The sequence below is a fragment of the Cynocephalus volans genome, chromosome 3 (genome assembly GCF_027409185.1).
Source record: "Cynocephalus volans isolate mCynVol1 chromosome 3, mCynVol1.pri, whole genome shotgun sequence".
Lineage (NCBI taxonomy): Eukaryota > Metazoa > Chordata > Mammalia > Dermoptera > Cynocephalidae > Cynocephalus > Cynocephalus volans.
The window spans coordinates 90,052,025-90,078,897 of NC_084462.1; positions in this window are offsets into that span (position 1 = coordinate 90,052,025).

Genomic DNA, 26,873 nt, shown 5'->3' on the forward strand with positions numbered 1-26,873 from the left:
ACCACATGGTTTGAGTCCTCGCACTGCTATTTACTAGCTATGTGACATTGAGCAGGTTATTTAACCTCTCTGTTTCTCCATTCCACTCTCTGTAAAACAGGGATCACCTCCATAAATGAACACAAGTTATTTACTTAGACCGTCCTCTGCCATGTGGTCAACATTTATCTATCTTTCTATTATTATTTATTACTCTTGAGTGAGATAGAAGCTTTTTAGGTCATAATGTAGTTTGGATGAATTGTCCTCCCAGAACTTGTGGAAATCTGATCCCCAATGTGGCCGTGTTGGAAGCTGTTTGAGTCATGGGGCAGATCCCTCATGAATGGATTAATGCTCTCCCTGAGAGGTGGGGGTAGTGAGTGAGTTCTTGCTCTATTAGTTCTCCTGAGAGCTGGTTGTTTATTTAAAGATTCTGGCACCTCCCCTTTCTCTCTTCCTCTCACCATGTGATTTGCTTGTATCAGTCAGCCACCTGCTGCTTTCTGCCATGAGTAGAAGCAGCCCGAGGCCCGTGCCAGATGCAGCTGTCCCAGAATCGTGAGCCAAATAAACCTCTCTCTTCTTTATAAATCACCCTGTTTCAAGCATTCTGTTATAGCAACACAAAAACAGACTAACACAGGTCATAAAGGGATTTTGTACTCTCACAACTTTCATAGTTCCTTTGCTTTACAGAACAAGCCTAAAAATGGATATGCTTGCTAAGTTTTAGATTTAGAAACAGTTTATCTTGTGGAAAGGAAAAAGTCACTTTCTGAGGTTTAGTCTTCATTTGGTAAAAATTCTCTCTTTTGTTTTGCTGGGAATTTTGCTACCCATTATAAACCTCTCTGAAACTTTCATTTCTAGGAACTAGATATCCAGATGTGGGATGTGGTTGTGAGGCTGGGATGATGAGTCACCAAAGCATAGCCCAGTAAAAGAGCAGATTCTCAACAAGCAGAGTCCCAGTTGCCAACACCCACAGGAAGCAGCATCCTGAACCACTGAACCGTGGCCTCGGTGCAAGCTGTGGCTAAGACTAGGGGAAGAGGCCACTAAGGTCTGTGCTAAGTAGAAGTGTTTCATGAGCCTCTTCTCTTCAAAATGCAGTACTGTATGTACTTCAATCAATTCATGAAAGGAAACATCATCAACAAAATAAAATAATAGCAAAAACTCAAAGTCACAGTGAAACTTCCAGTGCACATTGTCAACTAATCCAAGAAAGGGAGTAAATGTCTGAAGATACTAGCCAGTTACAATGGAACAGGAGTGTCTTGCATGAAGTAGGTACTCAATTACCATTTGTCGATTGATTACATTGTAATGTTTCTTGAAAACAAGTTCCCAGAACACGCATGTGCTTGGTCTAAACAAACTATTTAATTAAATATGGATTTACCGAGAAAAGAGAATTTAGGAGGCTAATTAGATTTTCTTTACAAATTCATTTTTCATTTGGCAAAAGGATCTTACAAAATTTTTTATCGTAAAATGAAACATAGATAAAGCCACACAAAATAAAGGTAGACTTTATTATCATATTCTTATTCTTATTATTTTGATAAGCTGAACACCCTTGTAAACATCCCAGGTCAAAAAATGGAACTTTGCCAACCACCCTAGAAGCCCCTCCATGGGCCTCAGACTCAACTCCTCCCTTTCCCTGAAAGTAACTACAAGTAGTAAGTGTGCACTTCCTTATGTGTGTGTTTTTAATAGTCTATCACCCATCCCTAGTGGGGTGCATCCTTAGGATACTATAGCTTAGTCTTGCCTTAAAAATATCTTTTTTTTTTTTTTTAGTCTATAGGTTTCTCCTCCATTCTCTTCTTTTCCTTGTAAGTTATCTGTTGGAAAACTGCAGGACATTTGATCTGTACAGTTTCTCATCATTCTGATTTTTTTTTTTTTTTTTGACTGATAAGGGGATCGCAACCCTCGGCACAGTGTGGTCTGCACCACACTCAGCCAGTGAGCGCACAGGCCATCCCTATACAAGATCCGAACCTGCGGCCTCGGTGCTACCAGCGCCGCACTCTCCCGAGTGAGCCACGGGGCTGGCCCCATAGTTCTGATTTTGGTAATCGTGCCCTTGTGGTATAGTTCAGTATGTTCCTCTGTTGTCTACATTTTTGTAAATTGGTAGCTGGATGCAGAGGCTTGATCAGACTCAGTTCATTCCCTTTGGCAAGACTGTAGACGGTGGTGTGTTCTTTTACAGGAAGCACACAATGTCTGCTCAGCTCTCTTTTTGTAATGTGAGCAGCCATTCATGCTCATTACCTAGATCCATTCATTCTTTGAGGGTTGCGAAAAGGTGGCATTTTAATTCTATAATTCCTTCTTCATTTATTGGTTGAAATATTTTATGAAGAAATGATTTCTATCATCCATTTTTTGGGGAGACAGGGGTACTCAGTTTATATAGGAAAGACAAGATGCTTGACTCTTTCTCTTTAATTTACCTCTTCTCAAGACAATCATTTCTCTGCTTTCTTACATAAATAGCCAATTAGATTAAAAATTATTATAAATTAATGTGTTTAAATATATTCGATAGGGTCCAATTAACTGCTATTATTATCTTTTTTGAATCTAAAATTGTCTCATCTTTAGCCAGTGGGAGCCTCTTCAAGGTGATTTCTGAATGTCTTTAACATGATTTTAATTGTCTTTGATAGCTTCCTCACTACCTAGTATATAAAGATGTTTCAAGCTCATCTTATATGTGAAATCAGTTATTTCTTCAGAATCTTTATTTTTTTAAGTAGAAAATATTTCAAGACCATGATTTAAGAATCTGGGCTGATGGAGATGTCATTTCTACCAGGTTGGTCATTGCTTCTCTCTCTCTCTCTCTCTCTCTCTCACACACACACACACACACACACACACACACACACACACCCCTCTTAAGAAAATACCTCATGAGTTTATACTGATACGTCTCATTCAAATTCAGAACTACAGCTTTTTACTTTAAATTGAACTTTTTCTGTACTAGCTCTGTATCACCTTTCTTTCACAGCAAGGGTCCTGTTTCTCAAGGACACAGGAGATGATAAAATTAGAACATCCAATATTTCATAATTACTCACTTACTGGTTCCATATTACCTATATAACAGTATCAGAATAACAATATTGATACCACCACCACCAATATAATTACTCAGAAGAGTTAAAAAACTTTGCATATGCGCTTCCATTTGCCCTCTATACTTTTAAGAGCGATAGTCTCCCTACATTGCCTGAGCATATAGTCATTAGATGTTTTGTTTCTCCCTTTTAACACTTATTTAGTCTGGTTTCTATAAGAAACTGCATGTTTAATACTTGCCACCAGTCCTTAGGTTGATGTTTCTCTAGATACTTTGATACCTGAAATTTATTTCCTAATAGATTCATTGTAAGGGCTCACGGAAAAAATATTCCTTGAGTTCTTTCATGTCGATAATTTGTCAGTGGTCTTTACACTTGAAAGTCATCTTTGCTGGATATGAAATTATTGGTTTCACATTTTTTCCTTGAGTATCTTAAATATGTTACTCCATTTTCTTCTGGTATAAAGCATTGTTGTTGATAAGTTGGTAATTATCTAATTTTCTTCCCTTTACAAGTTATTTGCTCTTTTTTCTAGACACTCAAATAATTTTTTTCTTTTCCCTTAAAGTTCAGTAATGTTACCAGAATATATCATAGTGGGTCAATAGTCTTAGGTATGTAGTATGGTCTTTCAAAATGTAGTTTCAGGTCTCTATTTCAGGGAAGTTTTCTTGAATTATAGTTTTTAGTATTTGTTCTGCTCCTTTTTTGGAGATTTGTTTTTTCAGGGACTTTCATTATTTCTATGTTGGATATTCTTTGAGCATCTTCAATATTATTACTTGGTCACAAATCCTTTTATCACTTTCTTTTTTATTTAAAACTGTTCATGCTTCATCCTTCCTTATTTCTCTTAAGACTATCTGTTGTTTTTACTGGTCTTGTGTTCCTTATAGTTTAATATCTAATTCTTTCCTGAGCACTACCACTTCATTTCTGAATTTTTTTATAATTCTGTTTTATATTGTTCTTTGTGTGTTGAAGAGTTGAAATAAGGTGTTAGCTGTGACTATGATTTTTTTCACATCTTTTAGATTTTAGAAGATTACAGTTTTGCTGTGCTCTGTGGGTACGTCTTCTTGGCATGCTTCCATTGTCTCAAGGGATACTATTCTGCCACTTATTCTCTTTTATTCTTGTAACAACTTTGGGTGGGATTTGACCTCCTCAACATTCTTTTTCTCATTTTTACATGAAATTAATTTTTATCTTAAGAAAAAGGTGTTGTTCAGTATAGCTTTTCTCAGTTTTGGAAGTTCTCTTTTCTATTGTTTTCTCATAGTGCTCGAAAATAATGTGGCTTGTTCTCTGAGATTTACTGTTCTCTGTCCTTCACCCCTACTTTTATCTGGACCTTCTTTTCCTCTTTTTCTCTATTGTCTCTACCCTGCTTAGCTTTTATTCCATTACTAGCAGTTTCAATATGTAGTTTCTCTGTGCATTGGGCTATGTGCTAGAAGGGAGCCCTGGTTGATCAGTTTTGAGAGTTCACATGGGTCAGACCTTACCATGATCCCGGTTTTTCACCAACCACTGGAATGAGTCAAATGTTTTCTACTTTGAGCTGCTGTTCTCAAGTTGCCCTATTGTACTCCAGCAAATACCTGTTGTCTGTTTTGGGGTCTCCAGTTCTCAGGTCAGTCAGATTCCCTGTGCCTTTTCTGCACTTTCTCCTCCTTCATAGAAGCTGCTATCATGAGAGAGGTTTGTCCCCACTCATTTGTATTTGGGGTTCATAGAGATAGATTGACACAATTGCATTTTAAATATCATCCATAGATCTTTGGTTTTACTGTCTAGTTGCTAAGTCTGTTTCTATGTCAGGATTTGGATAGATTGAAAAAACACACCACTGCTGTTTCCATCTTGAAAAACCTTTTTGTTCTTAACTGAGGGGATTCATAGTTGTATTTTTTAACCAAAAAGTTCTTCTAGTACATTGAACATATGGTTTGCTTTACAAAGATTTTACTTACATACCATCAATGGGAACCTTGCCTATTATGTAAAGTTGTATACAGGTAAATTGTTATATAGGTTCGTGCTGAGACCAAACAAAACAAAACTATGAATGTATAGGATGTTTGATCTTGGGAAAATCACTTCACTTCTTAGGACTTCCTTGTTCTCATTTGTAAAATGAGAGATCTGGTCTAGATATGATTCTGAGATATGTTCTTAATTCTTCTCCTTATTAGAACTTAACAGTAAACATTAGTAAGTTCTGAGTGGTTTGTACTAAAAATGGAAATTAAAAGAAAGAAAGAAAGAAAGAAAGAAAGAAGTCTCAGAACAAACTGTCTCTTGAAATAGCCAAGTAAGCTCACCCATTAAAATCAGTGCAAAGGTGATTATTGAGCTGTGATCAAGTTATAGGCTGGTAGCCATTTTTTCTTTTAAGGAACAAAACCGTCTAAATTATCTTCAGCTCTTACTTGCTCACTGACCAACTTGAGATTAACAGTCTTCTCCCAGACACCTGACCTCTGCTAAGTTAGACAGCACCTGTCATGCTTGGGAATCAAAGCTAACAGTTACATGTATACTAAGCACAAGGTGTTGATGTGCATTACTCAGTGCAGCTCTCGCACCAACCTTAAAGAGCAGAGTAGTTCTCATTGGCTGCTTAGTAGAAGTACCTGGTAACGTTTAAAATTACTGATGATTTGGTACTTATCCAGACCAATTGAATGAAAATCTACGGGGGTGGCTCAGGCACAGGTATTTAAAAGAAAAAAATCCCCGGTGATTTTAGGAGGGTGGAGAACTTCTGAGGTAGATGTTGCTGTTCCTGCTTTATAGACGATAGATTGAGTCAGTTGCATTAGATCTGAGGTTACATAGTACCGAAGTGGCAGAACCAGGATGTAGACAGAGGTCTGTCTAACGCCAAAGTACGTGAACGTCATTAACCCCTAAGCTGAGCCAACTCCTCAGAATGTAAGTTCTTTGAGGGCAAAGCCATGTCTACCTAATTTCCTACTGCACTTCCAGTGTTCAACAGAGTGCCAGGCAGATGGTGGGTATCTAATATGTAGTGTTGAATGAATGAATGAATAAAATAGACAAAATATTCCATATTGGATTTTCCTTCATAATGCCCACAGGACCCTGTAAGAATACACTGGGTCTTTTGTAAGTCTGCCTTTTTGTCTTATTCAAAATGCTATCTGCCGACCTCTCTAAGCACTTGTCTGAGATGTCCCCTAACCCAGAGGCTCAATTAGCTCTTCAGCTCCACCTGCTGATGCTTCAAACACAGGTCTGACTTTCCCAACTTCCTGATGGAAGGAATACAGGAAAATGTACTATTAGGAACCCTGGGAAATCTGTCATTTGGAAAGATAGTTTCACTGTCCTTCATTGAACAAGAGCTGGGAATGCTGGCCACCCCTGCCCTTTATTGTCTGCACCCCCATCCCTGAAATGAAGGTTTTCATAAGCTGCCCTGATTACTGGAGATTGGAGAAGGGAAAGGAAGCAAGTGGCTAGAGCTGTTCCCAGGCTCTGACTCCCGCTTGTCAACATTTACTTTTTATTTTCTAACTTTTTATTGTAATATATAAAGTACATACAGAAAAGTGCACACATTTGGCCATTGCCTTTTGCGATTTAAACATGCATAGTGAAGTCACTAAAATTATTAAAGGTAACCTTTAATAAGGTGAATGATTGATTGTCACCATGTTAAGAACAACCTGAGCAGAGTGAGTACTGAATGTAAATGCATTGTTTTGTGAGCTTTCACAGCTCAGTTGCTGCTGCCCCATGAGTGGCTTCCCCCCAGGCTGCTGGAGTAGGAGAGCAGCTGGGCGTCAGCATGACAAGGAGCTGTCAGCTTAGTTCACAGAGCTCTTTCATTTTCCATCTCTAACCATCACATGAGCTGTTAACTTGAGCCACAGCCATGGCTGATGGTTGAGTAGCATTTCACCCAATGGTTCATATATTCACAAGATACCTGTCAACTTCCCCAGACCCTCAACCTTAGTGAGTTTATCAGGAAACCGCTAAGATCGAGCACTAAAACCAGGGCTGAGCACTGGCTTAGAGCATGGGTGAATATTCCGTTTTCCGCCCAGTTCAGATTGCTCTCATTTCACTGCTGTGTGGGTCCAACTTCGTGAGAATTGCTTAAAACATTTTCAATTCGTGGAAGACTTAACAATCTTCTCAGAGTTTGTACTTTTTCCCCCTTCTACTGAACGGTATATTCCAGTCCTCTGAATAGTAAGAGGGAGTTCAAATTATTTGGTAGTATTCAAGTTTTGCACGTCAAATATTATTTAAAATAAACAACATTTTAGAGTGAAAATAACTTTAGAATTAGCCAAATCTGGGTTAAATTCTCCCTCTCCAACTCTTTCCAAAACAGTAAATGGGGATAATACCATATATTTTTAGGATGTGGGATTAAAGACCTAGCACATAAATATTAGTCCCCTTTCGCTCTGCACTGTAACTCTATGAGAGCACATTTTATGTTTCTAGAACTTGGCAGAGTGCTTAGCTCTCAATGCAATTGAATGCACTGGGAGGTCATCAGCTGGGAAAAAATTAACATAGGGATTTTCATTAGCTGTATTTACACAAAATAGAATTTGATGTTTAGCCTGCTTTTGATACTTGTTACTCCCACTTCATTTGTGCTAGTCTTACTCTGTCCTCATCCTCAGAGGCTGAATAAAAGCCTATCTGAGTGTTTCAGTACTTGGTGGTTTCATGAGTGATTCAGAAAAGGCCTGCCTCTAGCCTGGCTCTGTCGCCTTCTCCTCTGGCTCTGTCTCACTGGAGTGTCCTGAGGCGGTGGCAAGTGAGAATGAGAAGGGGAGAGGTCCTGACTCAAACATGATAGAGTGTGGAGATTTATTTTCTTCGGTTTAATGTAAGAAATGCCCTCAGGGTCTGCGTTAGCATCATCATTTTTCCTTAGTCTGTGATGTGAAGGCTGCCGCCCCTGTGTGGGAAGATTGATGCCTCCTTTGCTCTAAATAATCAGGATAGGGTAAGTCATCAGGGATTCTTCAGAATTTGCTGGGCTCAGAAGTTCTCCCCCGAGCTTGGGACTCACAAGCCATAGAGCTCATAAAGACTGAACAGAAGAGATTCTGATGCTGAAGAGAAAAAGTCAATAATCGCATCGTAATTCTCTCTGTGCTGGCATAAACTATGCAGATGACATAATGTGGTTTGAAGCCTGTCCTTAGTAATCATAGATGGAGGTTGTCATAGCTCTGTTGTTGTTGTTGTTGTTGTTGCAAGGGGGTATGGAGCTGGAGGAGAAGTAGGGGAATTAACCAAAAAAAGTGACCATTTCGATCTGAGTAGCTTAGTACACCAGGCCCATGCAGTCCAAGACTGCTCTACGGTAACTCTTGGTAAGTCAATCTCTTGAATGCAGGGCCTGCAGAAGTCTTTGTAAAAAGGGCCCTCGCATTCTGGACTGCTGGGCTCCTCAGTCTGCTCTGTTTTTGGCTAGATATTCCCAAAAAACTAGAACTATATTACATATTCTAGAACCTGAGGACACACAAACTTCCCCTTTTGCCCTTCTCTCCCTTGTTTTCCAATTCTTCCTCAAACTGGAAGATGTACATGGACATGGGCCTCCCAGATCCCCCTTGAGGAAGAAATGCTGCCGCAGCAGCTGGGAGTGCTGTGGGCAGTAGCCTCCAGCTCTCGGCCTCTTCGTGGACTTCCCCAACTGCAGAGAGATAGCTCACCTGAGGGCAGCCCTCATCAAAGCAAGGCAGGGACATAAAAACCCAGGCACTTCAGCCTGACACACACAACTCTGATGGGTAATGCTCACTTCAGTGCTCCCTGCTGGTATGGCCAAGGCTTCTTAGGACTTACCACAAAGTTTGATGTCTCCCACTTCTCAATCCATCTTCCTCCCCTTCCTTTCACAGGGGCTGAGTCCCAATAACCGTCTTGCACCCGCAACTCCATCTCAGTGACAGCTTCTGAAGACTGCTACCTTCAATAACTCCATCTCAGCGGTAGGCTCTCGCCTGCCTGGTACCTTGGTAGAGTTCTGTGCTCAGACCTCCAAACTTTACTCTTGATATGGAAACAGTGAGTTTTAGATTTTAGAAAATGCTTTTTTCCTTCAACCAATCTTGGCTTTTCAAACTGTTGTCCTCTGTGGATAGAAGAAAAAAATTAAATTTGAAACTCGAAGTGACTCCTTTGTTCTAGGCTGTTTCTGCCTTTTTTTCAAAGCAATGAATGCCATTGATTCAGTGGGTGAGTGGCCACAGGGTGAAAGGAAATGAAAAGAAACTTGGAAAGTATTTTGTGTGTTATCTCTGTTGTATCTATATTAAAGGGTTTTGTAAACTGTAGAGCACCAGGCAAATGCTAGTTGTTATGGATGGAAGAATGCTGTCCCTTCAGCTGTGTTGCAGTCCTCTGAACAACTGAGCTGGCCTCGCCTTGGTCTTTCTCAGCAGACTCCGTTGTTCCAGGTAGTTTGGGAGGTTGGGATGTGTAGACGGGAAGAAGCAGCAGCTGTAGTGGCAGAGCTGGCTGCAATCTATTTACAATCTTTTCATTTCAGCGCCTCTGTCAATTGTGCACCATGCGTTGTTTCTGCCGTCCTTTTCACACATGTGCTTACTTTTGCTGCTCTGGAGGATCCTTCTAATCCTGAGATTTTCAGGTTTTCCTCCAGACACAAAGGGAACAAGAGGTTCAGTTTCAAAGGGCGGCCTCTCTTGCTGTGCCTTCTGTGTTTACATTTTGAGTGTGACTGCACAGCTGTCAATTTGTCCTGCATGTGGACTCTCACTTGTATTAGTGGAGGGGGCAGCCACCAGAGGACCTCAAATGACCAGTAGCCTTGGGTTCCCTTCTGAAAGAATGCGTTTTAACTGTGACACTTAACATCCACTCCAATAGCAGATTTGACTTCCCTGAGGGGGGAGTCACAAAGAGAGACACAAATGGGGACTGCTACAAGGTTAGAGCCTCTCAGCTGACTGTGCTTCATGGAGTCCAGGGCTTTATGTGCTGGGAGACCCAGCAGAGCTCAGAGGTTCCAGCCAAGACTCAGGATTCTTAATCTCATTAGGACCTACTTTAAGAAAAGGTCATAAAAGTCATCTGGCCCATCCTCATGGGCCCAAATGGCCCATCCATTAATAAAAATAGCTTTTTTTTTTTTGAGCAATTACTATGAGTCAAGCACTGTTCCAAGTCTTTACAAGTATTACCACATTCTCACATTAACTCTAAGAGAAACTTTCTGCTAATATTCCCATTTCATATATGAAGAAAGAGAGGCACAGAGAAGTGAAGTAAGAGGCACCCATTCTGTTCAGTTCCTAACTGTTCATAAGGAGTTGCTAACTACACTTTCTTCTCAGTTACTTAGTATTTGTAGAGCACCTGTTGTATGTCAGGTGCAGTGCCAGCACTGGAGGGACAAAGTGCTGAACAAACAGACATGGTCCCTGCACTCTTGGAAGTCAAGGATGGTTAGAGCATATCAGTTTTTGTTTTTGTTTTTTTGCTGGGGAATGAACGTCAACCCTTCTGCTGCCTAACTCCTCATTAAAGCACAGTTGGGAGACACCAGGTTTCTGAAAAATTTCTAAAGGATGTATTATAGGCAGCACATCGTCCTTCCAAGCTCCCAGTCTCAGTGAAGGACACCACCCTGGTTGTCATCCTTGACTCCTACTTCTCCCATCCCCTACCACATCTGTCAGTTACCAGGTCCAATAACTCCTAAACATCTCTCGAGTCAGCTCACTCCTCCCTGTCTCCATTGCCACCATCATCTGCTGCCCAGAGCTCTGCAGTAGCCTCCTGGCTTGTTCCTTGTCATCTCCCTTGCCACTCAGCCCACTGTCCTTCCAACACCTGTGTGTCAAGTGGGCAGTGGGAATACAGGAGTACATGGCTCGAGGTGCAGCCTTGTAGGAGAGGAGGAGCCAGCCTGTGAATTTCAGAAAGAGGATAACTGAAGTAGGAGGAAAACCAGCGGAATGTGGCATAGCCAGAGTAGAAGTGGGCGGCTTTAAAAGAGGGAGCTGTTAGAGGTTAGGGTGAAATATAAAACCATCCGTTATGTTTGGCAGCATGGAGATCCTCAACTGAGTGGTTTCAATGGAGCCCTCAGGGTTGAAGTAAAAATTGAAATAAACTGTTAGAAAGAAATGGAGTTGTGTTTTTTTTTTTTTTTTTTTTTTTTTTTTTTTTTTTTTTTACTTTGTGAGAAAGAGAAATTGAATAGCAGCTGGAGGAGGATATTGAGTGAAGCAGTTTTTTGCTTGTCTGTTTGTGTATGTTTGTTTTTACCTTGGAAAATTCTGTAGCATATTTGTGCATTGATGGGAATGATCCAATAATGAGAAAGAGATTTAAAATGTGGCAAAGAGAAGGGGAATCCTTGAGGTGTTGGGGATCAGGGATCCAGAGCTTCAGAGGGGAGATGGGTGTTTGTTCTGCCTCCTTCATCGAAACAGAAGAAATGGAGAAGATAGAGAGAAAGGAGACTTACAGATCTGGTGGGGAGGAAGATGCGTACATTCTTATCAGATGGTTTCTAGTTTTTAATCAAAGAACATTTAAAAAACAATGTTTAATTCATATTTGAGGGAGGTTTGAGCAGAGAGACTATAGAACGTATAAAATAATCATTTCGAGACTGTAAAAACTAGTTTACTAGGGAAACATAAGAGAAGTGTCAAGTGTTTTGTTCAGGTTTTTACCAAGAATTTAAAGTGAAACTGTTCAGCAGGATTGTTTGTGTGTGTTTTCCCTTAGTAATACTCAGCTTTTCAAATGCAAGTGTGGATAAACTGGACTCAGCCAGGCTTTGTTTTATTCCATGCAAGCATACTGGACGAGAGAGGGGTAAAGGAGGAAGAGAGGACATTTTCAAGGAGGCGATTATAATGTTAAGCCATGTGATCTAAATGAGTAAGAAGGAAAATAAAAAGAGGGGCTGACTGGTATATAATGAGAAAGTGGTTGATGGCTTGGGGACATCAGTGAGCTGGAGCTGGGAGAGGAGGGATGGGTCAGAGATGAGGTTTTCTGAAACAGATTTCAGAGGTGCTGCTGATTGCAGTGGTAACACAGTGGTTTATGATGGTAAGACTAGATTGGCTACAATGAAGTGAAGGAAAAAGTAACCAGACATGAGAAGGTCAAGGAGCTAAAAATCCAGGGTTTAGGTGTCCTCTCATTGTGCATACATCTCAATATTTTTGTAGTTGTTGGTCTATCTTTCCAAGTCTGTTATTCTGTGCGAGAAGGAACTGCATTTGTCTTGTTACTGCTTCCTCCCCAGTGCCCAGCACGGTAACTGACCCATCCAGTCAATAAATATTTACTGAGTGAACAAATAAGTCCATTCTTTTAAAAACCCTACATGTTATTTCTGAATTGAGAGCTGCACACTGGGACCCCATTGTCTTGACTCCTCGTGGACTGCTTTTTGTGAATTGTCTTGTGGGTAATGACATTTACTGCTGCTGCAGATGCAGTAAGAAGCACTCCTGTTTAAGTCTCCTTGGTATTTAATATAGGAGGTTGCTAAGAAAGTATCTAACTCCCTTGCACAATATTTCCTTCATTAGGACCCCCAGGGGAAGTTTTTCTAGGGTTTCATTGCTGGAAAGACTTGTGACTCTCCTCAGTGAACTGACACTTTTTTGTGAGTCATATAAGTAAATATGTTTTCCTCTTGTCTTTGCCCATAAATGATAGAGCCATGTTTGTGGCCCTGGTTCAACTTTAGCTAATATATAGAAACATAGGTTATTTATTTCTTGAAAATAATTTTACTCTTTGTGTTATCTGATTATCTTTTTCTGGTTTCCTCATCCTGGTAAATTTTTCTATTAGTTTTTTTTCTATTCTACAATCTTCCTCAAAAATTTAATGCTAAAGTATGTTTCTCTAAGGTTCAGCTGGGTGAGATTTTTCTCTTGACTACTTTAACTGCTGCAAGTTTCTGTTGATTATGTGGAAAGCAAGCTTGTTACTTTATAAAATATGATACTGCAGATTTAGATTATGAGCATTTATAAGCAATATATGTTTCTGAGGATTTGTTCAGCTAATCTTTTTGGGCTAAGCTTAGAATTTCCATGACATATAATGTGAAACATATTACCTATTTTGAACTTAATACCAGGCACAAAATTGCTTAAGGAAGTAAAGCATTTCCGAGCATTCATCAAGTAAATCAAAGGGCACCTACCTGAGCCTTTATTAATTCAATCAAGGAATTTTATAATCTTTTCTGAGCACATATTTGCTAAGTCAAATAATTTAAGAAGTGTGAAAAGAACCAAATCCTGAGTAAGGACTCTGGAAACCTTATAAGAAATGCAAATGCAGTAACAAAGCAGAGATCAAGATGACAGACATGGATGGAGGTTGCTGCACACAGAGGAGAATGAATGGAAATGGGAATGAAACTCTATAGGACTAATCACACAGGAATACCAGACAGAAAAATCTACATAGTGTAAAGGAAGTGAAAGGGAAAAACAGAGGAAATGTATTATAGCTGTGAGATCTACAGTACACAATATTGGAGAGTCATTAAATACACTGAATAATTACATTAAATACTGTCATTATGGGAAAGTTTATTCCAGAACCTTAGATGAGATACCTACTATATTTTATGAGTTGTTTTCAGCACGTACAAATGTGAAGGCCGCAAGGTCAGAGAATGGTATGTGAGTACAGCTCAGCAATGACACTTGCACCAGGGGAGTCCACTGCTTGTCACTTGGTCAGGGACAGCGGCAGGCTTCTTTCTCCAAAGTCTGATCACTAGACTCATTAAGTGTTCTATATGAGAAGAATAAGATGGTCAATTGGGTTTGCCATGAAATATATGAATAAGTAAATGAACATATTAAAATTTTATCAACGACTGTAAAAAATCTACTAGAATGAAGTAAGTTATGTTGGTACAGGTATTTTTGTAAGGTACTTCAAATCTTGTTTTGGTAAAAGCTGGGTTATTCATTAAAGGGCATAAAATAAGACTACATGAAGTCATAGGAGATTTTACAAAAATGACTCGGTAGTGGAATGTTTATTATTAGAATTATTAAAACTACCAGCTAACATACACTATATTCTTCTAATATGCTAAGCAATATGCTAAACATTTTTTGTGCATTATTCATTTAATCCTCATAGTAATCCAATGATAGGGGCAATTACTATTCCCATTCATTCATTCATTCAACAAATATTTATTGAATTCCTAATATGTGCTGGTCACTCTACTAGAATGAATGAGACAAGTCCTAGCTTTCTTGGTGCTTTCCTACTAATGAAGGACAATAAACAAATAATCTTACAGGATATTGGTAGTGATAAGTGCCAGGAAGAATGTTAAGCTAGACAAGGAGATGATAGTTAGTGACAGGAAGTACCATTTTAGACAGGGTGCTCTGAGATTGCCTCTCTGAAGAGATGACACTTGGGAGGAGACTCGTATGCAGTAAGAGAGAGTGAGACATTTGTAAAAGAAGTAACACAAACCCACAAAAGGCTAAGTAACTTGCCAAGGGTCACATAAATAGAAAATAGCAAAGCTGTAATTCAAGCTCAGGTGCATCAAAGTCTAGAACCTTCACTTTTAACCATTGTATTTCACTGCCTCAAAGTTTTGGGTTCATTCTACCACCACCTCAGAGGTTAGTTTTGAATATAGGATCCCAACTCTTGGAATTCCAACTACAAAAGTCAGGGCTTGTTGCCCACTGATGCTCAGTGGTCGTCGTGCTACGGCCACTGCAGTGTCACTAGGCTGAAATTTCATGGCACGTAGATAAACATATCTTCAATTAGAACATTTGAAGAACAGATGGGAATCTGTTTTGCTGTTTAAAAATGGTGGGAGAGGAGTATCTTCAGGAACTGTGTTGTGCAGTGTTAGGAACTTCTACAGCATTACTTGCTGACAAACCTGCAGAATGTTCATATTGCTTGAGACTAATTCACATTGTGTCCTTAGCCTGAGTCTTACATGTTAAAGTTAGTGGTGAAAACATGTTTCCCCCTTTAATCTGCCCTCATTTATTCTCCCTGTCATGCTGTAGTTACTGCTGCAAGAGAATGCAAAGACCCTGTCCCCTTTACATTCACCAGCCCATTTTGGACACCTTGAGTTCCTGTAACCTTCCCTTCTGTCTACATCCTCTGGATAGTGCCTGTTTGGTTCCATAGCACTGTGTGTGTGGACTGGGTTTAATCACCTTCTTTCCTGGTCCAGAGATGAGAACTGGTAGTAGGTGCTTGTTCATAAGAAGGAGGTCACAGCATGCTATTGAGAGGAGGCTGGATCTGGGATAAGCCCCAGCAGCAACCCTGGCTCTTCGATGTGCCAAATGACCATCTTTAATTGATGTAGATTTGAGTCAATCTCTGAAGTTTTTGGAGATGTCACAGATGAACTCAGAAAAATTGTAACCTGTTCATTTAATTGCCCATTTGCACATTTATCAAGTACTTATTAAGTATCTTTAATATGCATCACACAGTTTTTAACCAGGAGCTAAAGAGAGCATGTGAGAGACATGCTCATGGGAGAGACAGACATGAACAAGATCATCGCGTTCAGTGCTCTAAGTGTTGTAACAGAGGCAGCAATAGGGTGATGCTGGGAAAACAGAGAGTTACTGTGGAAGAATCTGCAAAAGCTTCACAGAGAAGATACTATTGGAGTGGGCCTTTAAGGATGAGTAAGAATTTGACAAGGGAGGAAGAAAAGAAAGGTAATAGTCCCAGATAGATGGATAATGTGTCCAAAGTCTCTGAATTCAGAAATGGCCAGCCTCGCCCAGCAAAAAGCACAGCAGCATGAAGATGCCCTGCAGGGAAATGGGGGAGGGGTGGCTGAGAGGAACCAGCCAGGTGAAGGGCCTAGGCCCTTTTCTTTCCCTCTGTGGAGTGCAACCATATGAACAGAAGAGACCTTAGAGAACATCTTGTTGATAAAGAACCTAAGACTTAGAGGTGACTTGATTAGACTAGATTTAGCAGTTATCACCAAATGAGCATCTCCTGAGGATTTTCGTTTTGGTTGAACATGTACATATTGTTTATCAACATACACATTTTATTTCACAGGTGTGCTTGTGTGCAGAACGAGACACAATATGTTATATAAAAGGGCTTCTGATTCTGGCAGTCATGAGAAGTTGGGTCTGTCGGTGAGCTTACTCCACAGCATTAAGATTAATGCTTTGGACACTCAGCCTCACTGCACAGGTGGGAGTCTAAGTCGGAACAGCTCTTCTGAAGGGCAATTTGGCAATGTACATCAGAACGGCTTATGCAATCTGAACAGCTTTGACCTCAAATTCCTTTTGAAGGAATGTATTCTAAGGGAATGACCAGAAATACATCAAGAATACATTCATTCATTATAGTATTGTTAATAAAGTCAAAAAACTGGAGATAATCTGTATATTCTAATAAAACAATTATGGTAAAATGGAACGCTCTGTAGATGTTAAAATGATTAAAAGTTTATTTGTTTTTATGAAAATATATTTAGAAATGAAAAAGTTGGTTAGAAAATAATATGTACAGTGACCCTATTCTTGTAAAAATTACATATATATTCTATTTATATGTGGGTATGAAAGAAGTCCACAAGTATAGGAGAAGATATTAACAGTGGTTATTATATTACCAGATGATAGGATAATAGGCAATTCTTAATTTTTACTATTGCCATACCTATATCATTTCTAGGGCTTTTTGTTTAACAATAAACATGTATTTCTGGATTAATTGTGCAATATAAAATTACACATTATTTCCCCACATGTGTACAGACTGGCTGGCTGCCTGTTCACCATACCTATTTAAGTTCCTTTTGCTGTTTCATTCAGACCATTTGGCCAACAACTAGGGACAAATAAATAAATAAATAAAGTTTTGGGACCATATACTATGGTTGGAAAACTTCTGCCTTGAGCGGGCTGTGTCTATGATGGGAAGGATACGCTAGGCTAATCTCCACTTCTTTTTTGGAAAACACAAATCTTTACATTGAACATGGTTGGCCAACTTCAGAATTTCCATTTCTTTAGTAAGTGGGTGGTGTAATATATTGGATAAAAGAATCTTCTTCTTTTCAGATCATCTATGCTGTGCAAGTCTCACCTGGACACCTGGATTCCCTTTCAGAAGCTGTCCATGTAAATATTCTGTACAGAGAGATGTAAATAATCTGGGTTAAGTCAGTCCTCTCAGGGGGAGTTACATATCTTTGGTGGTTTTGCCCTATTTTGACTTTGATGTTCAAGTGGACATCACCCAAAGCTAGACCCTATTTCTAACACTTTTAGAAAGAGTTATGTAAAGTTAAACAGCATTTCCTGTTCTTATGTATAGATTTCAAGCTGGAAAGGAAAGAAATGCAGCAGATACTGCACTTTTCTCTTCCTCCCTCCTCTCTAATGAACTTTGAGATCACATTTTACTAGACTAGTCCTGGTCCAAACTGGTTTCTCTTCTGCTTGTCTCATGTTGCTCTTTACTGAAAAGGTTTGATCTGCCCCAGAATATCTGCATCCTGCTCATATTTTTATTACAGAGTCTTTGTTTATGGCAGAATAAAGCACTGAGATAGTAATTGGTGGGTGTATTTCCCTGTTTTGCCTCCTTCTTCCCTGGTTCTGATGGGGAAAAAAGTTGTGTGTTTGTGTTTCTTTACCCTCAAACTTTTTAAAGAGCAGAGGTGAGAAACTGCTTGAGGGTCAAAGTCCTCCCGTGTATTATAAAATATTGAACTCATCAAAGAGCTGGTATTAAATGGGGAAGAGTGGAAAGAGGGAGCACCTTGGATGACAATCCATTTTTAGTTGCACTATTGAAAATCGTGCCATTGATTATTCTTTGGTTGATGACATGATTTCTGAGGTCATGATATAATGTCATTGTGTCTAAGTCACTGTAAGTTTGAGTCTCTAGTGGTAGTTACTCATACAGCAAAAGGGGCTTATCAGTGCAGGCTGGCGCCGCAAGGATGACACAACATGAAAATGAACATGGATTACAAACTGTGGATAAGATGTACAGGCAGGAGCCCTGAACTCAAATTTCTGATAGCCAGGTGGAAAAGTTAGAACACAGTCAACAACAACTATAAAACATGAATCACCTTAAAATAAGGCAGGAATTAACAATGGATAGACTCAAGTTGCAAGGCAGTATGAGCATTTAAAAAAGGGAGAGTTTATTCCTAGGTGGAATATTTGTAGAACAGTCTTGACTAATGGGTAGGATTTGGGTAGGCAGAAGGAAAAAAGGTAATCCATACGTCTATTTTTGGTGAAATATTGAAATGAAAGCCCGTGGAGATAATTCTTAAGATATCCCATAGGCAACCCAATCTGCCATATTTTTCCATCATATCTTAAGCCTGAGTTTGAGGTAGTCTGGAACAAGGTAAAATTGTGTCCATTTCTTTTTAGGAGAGTTTTAATTCCATTTCCTTTCTCCTTTTCATTCCTTTTAACTGAAAATATAACTGAGCCTGAGTGGTGTAAGTTCAGGCATTCCCCGGAGATCAGGGCTGATTGAGGATGAGGGGAAGTTTGAGACCTCCTTTATCCCTTGAAATGAAACTGCACTAGTCCCCACAAATCTGCCTGTGCTTAACAGCAGTGTCAGTGTAGTAGAGGAGAGCAGAGGAGGTGGGTAGAAAAGAGTCAATGTCGCCAGGTTGTTCAGCTATAAATTGCTGGATACCTGCTATGGTTTGAATGTGCATGTCCTTCCAAATTTCATGTGTTGAAATCTAAAACCTAATGTGATAATATGAAGAGGTGAGGCCTTTAAGAGGTGACTAAGAATGGGATTAGTACCTTTATAAAAGGGTTGAGGGAACTAGCTAGGCCCTTTTGCCCTTCCACCTTCTGTCACATGAGGGCATAGCATTTGTCCCTTCTGCCATGTGAGGGTGCAGCAATGAGGTGCCATCTTGGAAGCAGAGAGCAGCCCTCCCCAGACACCAAATCTGCCAGCACCTTGATCTTGGACTTCCCAGCCTTCAGACCTGTGAGAAATACATTTCTGTTCTTAAAAATTACCCAGTGTGAGGTATTTTGTTGTAGCAGCACAAATGAACTAAGACAATACCCACCATGGAGAAGCTACAAGGCAGAATGAGGCAGTGAAAAGCAGGGAACACGGCGATCAAGAGAAATTTGCTACCTACACATGGATCATCAATGAGGCAATGGTGAATCAGAGAAGGTACCTGGGTAGAGAAGGTTCCAGATATACTAGTGATGAGTCAGACGGCTGTATTACTATACAAATACAATAGCTAGTGTTTATTGAGTGTTCTTTTGCCACCAAGCTCTTTATGGTGCATTGTCTTATTTACTTCACATAACTACCCATGAGAGAGGTAAAACAGTTATCCTTATTTTACAGATCAGGAAACTTAGGCAGAAAAGTTAAGAAAATTAGCCAAAGTTATTAACTTGTAGTTAGAGAAGCATTAAATTCTGATTCCAGAGCCCCAGAGCTTAATCGTATGCCAGACTGCCTGATCTCAGAAGAAAAGAGCAGGGGTATGCATGGAGTATTTCTGTTAGTGCTCACAGTGTTCTGGTGGATAATGGAGACATAGCTTAGTTTACTTGCATCAGAAGATAATTTAATGAACCGTATTAAAACAAAAGCAATGGCTGTACTCACAGGATTCATGTCTTACATTTACCCAGATATTTTCTCTTTTACCCTCTACCATCGATAGGGTGGTGGCTAGACAATGGCATTTTAAAAAAGCATCAATAATGAATTAAAATAGCTTTCTAATGGAAAAACTATTGATAGTCTATAAAAGAGTAACAGTTTTATAACTTGCCTGGAGTTGACCAAAGAGAACAAATGAAACAAATTTGCTGCATATTTGATTTTGCTGGTTTAGTTTCTGAAAAATAAATAAGCCAATAAACTCTACTATTGCAATGTTGCTGGCTGTGTGTCTTCAGTTACAGGACTGCGATATTTATTCACCAAACAGGAAGCATGAGCTTGAATTCCTAAACATGCTTCTGCTTCTCAGACATGGATTTTGATAATTCTTCAGCCTCCTGTAGGAGGAGTGATGTTGAACCTATATTCCATGTCATCATAGTCAATTCTACCTCCAATACTAGAGAGAACACTTTTAATATAGCTTTCAAATTTCAGCTGTAAAGAAACTAAGATCCAATAACACTGGAATTAATGGAGATTTTAGCCTCATACCCTCCTGGAGCTGGTGTGAATTATTCCCTGGGACCCCCGTACAGTGGATCTGCTAAGGGCATACACAACCTTAAAGCAAACTTGTTTATGTTCTGGTGAAAAGGTACTGCATGCACAACACAAAATGCGAAAGGTATTAATCATACATATTAAAAAGTAAGGGTCCCTCCCAACCCCTCCCCTAGCCACAGCAATTACTGCTTTCCTTTTCTTGTGTCACATGAAATCTTGATCCAGCTGATTTGATATCAGAATATTTTGACTTGGCCAAAAAACAAACCTTTAAACTTTTACTTTTAAAAATGGTATCAAATAATGTCTATACACCGTGCACCACTGTGCTCCCCACCTTCTTCCTTAACCAGTTCTTTGTTTACCACACCTCTGATCCTTACCCCATTAAGGATGGGTTAACAAAGAAGGTGGGAGTAAGGGACATTGTAAGGCTCAGGGAGGGGCAAGGATGGTGGGGAGTCAAAGATTGGTGAGGATGAGAGATGGGGTAAGAATTAGAATGGCATGTTATGCAGATTAATTTTTAAAATTCAAATTTATTATTTTATTTATCACTATAAAACGTAGTTAATTTTCATGGCCCTTTACCAAATCCTCACTTCTCCCGCTCCTTTTCCCCTTTTCCCATTCCCATCAACATCATATCTATTCTCTTGACAAGTTCAAGGAATTATTGTGATTGTCATGTCTTTTTATTTCCCCCTATTTATTTATTTTTATTAGCTCCCACATGTGAGTGAGAACATGTGGTATTTCTCTTTCTGTGCCTAGCATATTTCACTTAACATAGTTTTCTCTAAGTTCATCCATGTTGCTGTGAATGGTAGTATTTCATTCTTTTTTATAGCAGAGTAGTATTCCATTGGGTAGATATACCATATTTTCCTTATCCACTCATCCATTTATGGGCATTTAGGCTGTTTCCAACTCTTGGCTATTGTAGATAGAGCTGCAATAAACATGGGAATACAGGTGTCCCTTCGACATGATAATTTCCATTCCTCTGGGTATATTCCCAGCAGTGGAATAGCTGGGTCATATGGCAGTTCTATCTGTAGTTGTTTGAGGAAACACCATACCATTTTCCATAATGGCTGCACCACTTTGCAGTCCCTCTAACAGTGTAGGAGTGCTCTCCTTTCTCTGCATCCTTGTCAGCATTTGTTATTCTCAGTTTTTTGGATATTAGCCAGACTCACTGGAGTGAGATGATATGTCCGTGTGGTTTTAATTTGCATTTCCTGAATGCTGAGTGATGTTCAGCATTTTTTCATGTGTCTTTTGGCCATTCGTATATCTTCCTTTGAGAAATGCCTATTAAGCTCTTTTGCCCTTTTTAATTGGGTTACTTGTTTTTTTGTTGTAAAGTTGTTTCGGTTCCTTGTATATTCTGAATATTAATCCTTTGTCAGATGCATCTTTTGCAAATATTTTCTCCCACTCTGTTGGTTGTCTTTTCACTCTGTTAATTGCTTCTTTTGCTGTACAGAAGCCTTTTAATTTGATATAATCCCATTTGTTTATTTTTCCTTTGGTTACCTGTGCTTTTGGGGTCATACTCATAAAGTCTGTGCCCAGTCCTACTTCCTGAAGTGTTTCCCCTATGTTCTCATTTACAAGTTTTATAGTTTCAGGATGTATATTTAATTCTTTAATCCATTTTGAGTTGATTTTGGTATATGATGAGCAGTATGGGTCTAGTTCTGTTCTTCTACATATGGATGTCCAATTTTCCCAGAACCATTTAATGAAGAGGCAGTCTCTTCCCCAGCGTGTGTTCTTGGTGCCTTTGTGAAAGATCAGATGGCTGTAGGTATATGGGCTGATTGTTGCACAGATTAATTTTTAAAATCCAATTTTAAAAACTCAAATTGGCTGCTTTATAAAGGCCTGTTTTATGTAAGCAAAGTGACAGCCTTCAAATGAGCTTGCAATCTGATTAGGATATTTGGTTGTCTGAAGTAATAGAAGTTCACAATCAAACCCTGATGGTGAGTAATCACTGCAGTCACTGTGTGGTTCAGCCCCCATCCCCAGTGGGATTGAGTCGCATACAGCCCCACTTCAAGCAGCATGAGCAAGTGGAAGGTAGGAGGCTGTTGCAGGATGAGTTCCCAGACTTCCTTGAAGCTCCTTCATGCTCACAGGCTATGGCTTGTTCATCACCCTCTTCCCCCTGCCGAAGTCTACAATAGCTTCGAGTTGTGATTCATTGCAATGTGATGTAGTAAAAACAGAGGTAAATATGTATATGAGGTCACATTTCCCAGCAGGAAAAGAGAATATGGCAGTAAACACAGGGGAATACCATGAGTTAAAGCACAGAGGAGGGACAGTCCCCTGTGTGTTTGTGCAATGGACAGTAAGGGGTATTGTTAGGGTGTGGGGGAGGCATGTGGAGTGGCCCATTTCTCTAGAAGAAACTTGGGCCTTGTATGAAATGGGGAGCCTTGGACAATTTGAATCAGTAGACATATGTGGTCAGAGAATGACATCTTGGGTCACAGTGTGGAGGGTGGTTTGGAGAGAGAAGTCAGGATTGTCTGTTTCCACTATGCTTACAGGCTAGGAACCCTAAATTTTGCACCAAGAATCCAGGAATACAATTAAAGTAAATCCGTCATCATCTCAGCAGAGACATAAAGAACATTAAAAGTCAGTTGTCTTCCTATACGTTGGACTTAAGAATCTAGCTATTTGGCTGATACTACCTGTGTGCATTACCATCTCTTTGGGGGTTCGAACTCAGGCACTTTGAGATTCTCTGTCATGTATCAGCTCTTTATGATTTTTAGATCCTTGAATTATGATTTTAATTAATCTCTGTGATTAGGCAGGTCAAGTTGCTATTTACAGGTATATTTGCCATACCCTAAATAGGCGGGAACATGTGTGTGCAATAATATAGGCACAAAAGCAACGTCAAGAGCCAAGATGAGATTTCCAGCACTGGACTCCTGCAGTGTAGGTAATTCATTCTTTCAGGCCTGTACTGGAGCAACTCAGCCCCGCCCAGTGGAGCATGTCAGGATGGTGACAACAGCAGGGCATTTGGTTCCTTTACGGTGAGTGCAGGTGGGTGACATAGCATGAAGAGAAAAAATGTCAAGAGAACATGTTCCAGAAGAATTTCAAGTAGTGCAACACAAATAAAAAAAGGTGAGTGAGAAGCTCTAAGAGCAGACATGAAGGTGACATGCTGCCATCAGAGCTTGTGTGCCCCATTCAATAGACCACAAACATGTATTCATGGCCTACTGCATGCCCTGCACGCAAGAGAGAGGTGTGGGAAAATACACACACGTTCTGCCTTCAAGCAACTTTCCATCTTAGGGGAAACAGACACAAACCCAAGTAATTGCAAGATGGAATACAAGAAATTAAGTGCTAAGTAATTATAAATAAAGTAATATGGATGGAATGGGGGATAAAAAGAAATTAAGATTGTGAAGGAAATAGAAATACATTAGAATGGTAGCAACAATTGAGCTAAGCCTTGAAAAAGGAACAAGTGAATAGCTGGAGGGGAAAGAAGAAACTTCCAGGCAAAGCAAAGAGAATGAACAAAAGCCTGGTGTGCTAACACACACGCGGTGATTTGGAATGGTGAGCATTCCAGCTTGCAGGGTGTGCAGAGGGGTGTTGTGGAGAAGAGCTTAGAAAGATAGTCTGGGGGCGAGATATGCTTCAGTGGCAAACTAAGCATGCTAGACCTTATTCTGGAGGCAATGAGGGGCTGCTGCAGGAGTCTGAGGATGAAAGGAACATGAGAGAAAGCACGGGACATGCAAACCAGGAGGCAGAAGAAGTGGGACAAGGGGGGCCACTGGTGGGGACCATGTCTTATTTGTCTTCTTGATAACAGGAAAAAATATCTAACATTTATTGTCAGACACTGTTCAAACATATTTTGTTTTTTAATATTCACAACAATCCTTTATGGTAGGAAGAAGTAAAATCAGTAGTTTAAGATCACACAGCTAAAAAGGATAGAACCAGAATTCACACCTAGACGACCTGGCTCCAGGAACCACACACTGAAGAATCCAGTGCTTGGCCCAGTAAATGTTTGATGAATTCATAAACTCTTGAATACACAGAACCATCCATCAGAAGGGTCCAACCTGAAATGTAACAATTACAGCTGAGACTGGCATATTCAACCTGAAATGGATGAAGAAGGGGCACCAGGTTGGTGCTAACAGTCTGAGAGATGTGCAGCCTCTGCTCTTTGAGGCTATGACATCTGTAGGATGGATAAGAAAAGGGAGATAGGACTTGGATCCTCCAATCCTGGGGCCATGTCTACAGTTCAGTAACTCCAAGCAGATGTAGACTATACTGCATTGAATTGTGCCCCACCATCCAGATTCATGTCCATTCTTATTTGGAAATAGGGTCTTTGCAGATGTAATTAGTTAAGGTCATACTGGATTAAGGTGGGCCTTAAATCTGATGACTCGTGTCTTTATAAGAGGTGAGGACACATAGAAGCTGTATTAGTCAGGGTTCTCCAGAGAAACAGAACCAATAGAAAGTGTGTATATGTAGAGATTTATTTTAAGAAATTGGCTCACGTGATCCCAGAGGTAAGCAAGTACAAAATCTGCAGAGTGAGTCAGCAGCTCGAGACCCAGAGAACTGCCAGTGTTGCAGGTCAAGTCCAAACCCTATCTACTGGCAAAATTCCCTCTTGCTTGGGGGAGGTTAATCTTTTGTTCTACTGAGACCTTTGACTTATTGGATGAGGCCCACCTACATTATGGACGGCAATCTGCTTTACTCAAAGTCCACCTTTGTAAAGTTAATCTTATCTAAATGCACACCCATAAAAACCTCCAGAATAATGTTTGACCAAATATCTGGGCATCGTGGCCCAGCCAAGTTGACACAAAATTAACCATCGCAGAGACCACGTGTACAAGATGAAAGTGATGTGAAGACAGAGGCAGAGATTAGAGTGATGTGTCTACAGCCAAGGGATCCCAAGGATTGCTGGGGACCACCGGAAAGTAGGAGAGAGGCATGGGACAGTTTCTCCCTCAGAGCCTCCAGAAGGAATCGATCTTGCCAACATGTGATTTCAGACTTTTGGCCTCCTGAACTGTGAATGAATATATTTCTGTTGTTTTAAGCACCCTGTTTATGGCAATTTGTTATAGTAGCTCTAGGAAAGTAATATATAGATAAACCCAACAGTGACACAGCCACATTTCCCAGTAGAAATCAGGGTCTGATGAGCTGCTGAGATTAGGCTGGGATGTTCATGATGCCAGGCACAAAACAGAGTTTGTGTGGGTACTTGGATGTAGGGTTTCCAGGGGCCACCACACACAAAATTCAGTGGCAAGCTATACACGGAAAGTAATTGCAACATATAAGACAGAAAAAAAGGGGTTAACTTCCTTCTGTATGAGGAGCTGCAACAATTGTAAGGTCAACAAGAAAAAGGTAAAATGCTTACTAGAAAAGTGAGCAATGTGGAGACACAAACAATATACAAAGGTAGAATGACAGGTGACCACTAAATGGTCACCCTGATCTGGGTTTATTGTGCATGTTACCCCCTTAAATTTGTACGCAGAATTTGCTCTTTCAAGTGCACCTCGAGGATGCCGGTTTGGAGCCAGCTTGTGAGGGCCAGAGTGAAGGCTTATCCTGGGCCAGGTGAAGTGCAGGGGAGCCGTACAGCCTGCTGCGTCAGTGGGAGATGTTGGGGCATGGAAATGCACAGATGCTGCTTCTCTAAACCTGGAATCGAGAGGGAGGTGACACATGGAAGCATCATCAGTTGACTAATCAAGAAGCAGGTGTTTGCAGAAGACCTACTTTGTCTTCAGCACTGTACCACGCACTGTGGGGAGCACAGGAAACCCACGGAGGAGAAAGGACTGAAGGATAAGATATAATAGGACAACAATCCAAGGTGCAATGTGATATTTGGCCTAGATTATGTCAGTGGTTTTCAGTTCTGGCTGCACATTGGAATCCCTGGAGAGCTTTTAAAAAATACAGGTGACAGCTAGAATGTTCACAGCAGCACTATTTATAAGCACTCCAAACTGGAAACTATTCAAATGCACATCAACAGAAGTATGGATAAATAATTATGGATTATTCACATAATGGGGCACCATTCAGGAATGAGAATGAAAGATCACAACTGCACACAGCAATAAATCTCTTAAGTAAAATGTTGAGTGAAAGAAACTAGACAGAAAAATTCACACTTAAATATACCATGATAACGTAAGATGTTAACAATAGGGGAAACTGGGTGCAGAGTATATGGGTACTCTCTGTACTATCTGCCCTTTTTCTGTAAATCTAAAACTATTCTAAAATGTCAAAATTTGCTTAAATATAAAGCAGTCTTGCTGCACTGTATAATTCCATTTATATCAAATACTTAGACAGACAAGATTTGTCTATGCTGGTAGCTGTTAGATAGTTACCCTGCTGTTAGATAGTTACCTTGGGAGCAATGGAGTTTGGAAGGGTACA